We start from the raw sequence: 1,620 nt of genomic DNA on the forward strand, positions 1-1,620 counted from the left end.
ATATCCATTTCCACACACCTGATTGCGACTCATCTAAACAGTGGTGCCAAGCTGGAAGTAGAAGCAATGTGTATGTTTCTTAGTAGCAAAATGACCGTCCCAAGATACACCAGCATGTATCTCGACGTTAGTGTTCGCATGAAAACAAATACAAACAATTTCATATGTAAATATATGCATACATACACACATACATACATACATAAATATATAACAGTCGATCAACAATGAGAGTAAAGATATTATTATATTAAAATCCACAAGTCTTGTTAAATACTGCTACCCATGGTCTTCTTCGCAAAATATTTCGTCATTCTGCTACATTTCAAGTCGATAAAAGCAATATAGTTTGTGAGCTGCGTTCGAATCATTTGTTGTCTGAAGAGGAACGTTCATATTGAAAAAGACAGAAAGAAACACGGAGGAAAACACAGGTGGTACAACTAAACATACGACAAATATTACGTATATCAAATTCCGTAAACTAGATTGGAATAGTTTAAGATGTGTACGCTTATCTATGAATAATTTCCACAAAGATGTACACTTTCAAATTGAAGGCATAAAGAGAAAATGTCGTTCATGGAATTTATAGTCATTGGAGGCTCTAAGTGTTATAAAAGGTACGGTTTTTCGAGTTAACGTATCGGACATCTATTTGACACGTTACTATAAGCTTCAACCTTGGAAAGAATTTACTATTTGATGTCGTAATTAGTGTTTCCGTCTTTAAGTTTCCAGATTAATGCCGAGAGGGTTGTTGTACGTCTCTTCTCGCGATGCGCAAAGATTGTTGTATCTGGATATAAATTTACTTTCACTGGTCCAATATAACCTTTGATCTATGTTCGACCGTTACCATAGATTGCTGAAGCCCGTTCTCATAAACAACGAAGGTTATATCGCATGACTGCCCAAAAGGACATTTAGATTTATAACTGTATGTGAATTCAGTGTATGTTTGAGACGTCAGTTGTTTATTAATATATGTCTTTACATCAGAGAAACGGGGAACAAAGTAATTACAATGATGTATCTATTAAATATCTTTCTGTAGCTGATAGGAAAGTGAGTATGTAGTAGACGCAAGAAATTGTACCTACATTTCTCCTAACATTTAGGGAGTAAGGAGATGCGAACCATAAAACTATGGGACCTATTCTTATGACCAGACGATTGATGAGGTGGAATGTTGTAAAAGAATTTATCAGTAAAGCGGTTGACCTGTAGATCCTTATCATAATATGGGAAACCCTTTACAAATAATTTCTAGAAGGAAAAAAATTCTAGAAGGAAAAAAGGAAAATAAAAGACAAGTAACACTAAGAAGGAGACATTCATTCCACTGAAAGATCATAAAACTTTCACTACAGAGCAAAATGCAGACTAATGAACCTGGCTTAAACTGAACTAAGTTTAATAAGAAAAAAAAAAAATTAGAAATACTAAAGATAAAATTAAGGATTCTTTGAACCTGTTGCTATGGAGAAATCCTGGTTAGCTGTATTTCTCCAGACTTATGGTTTTCATAATAATAATAATAATAATAATAATAATAATAATAATAATAATAATAATAATAATAATAATAATAATAATAATAATAATAATAATAATAAT

At 32.3% G+C, this 1,620-nt stretch overlaps 1 protein-coding gene across 2 annotated transcripts in view; it reads right to left on the reverse strand.

Moving 5' to 3' along the window:
* The window catches only part of LOC106873251 (gamma-aminobutyric acid receptor alpha-like), a 647,142-nt gene that overhangs the window by 30,608 nt on the left and 614,914 nt on the right, over nucleotides 1-1,620 (reverse strand). The gene's annotated exons all lie outside the window — the stretch shown is intronic.

The sequence above is a fragment of the Octopus bimaculoides genome, chromosome 9, assembly GCF_001194135.2.
Source record: "Octopus bimaculoides isolate UCB-OBI-ISO-001 chromosome 9, ASM119413v2, whole genome shotgun sequence".
NCBI classification, from domain to species: Eukaryota; Metazoa; Mollusca; class Cephalopoda; order Octopoda; family Octopodidae; genus Octopus; species Octopus bimaculoides.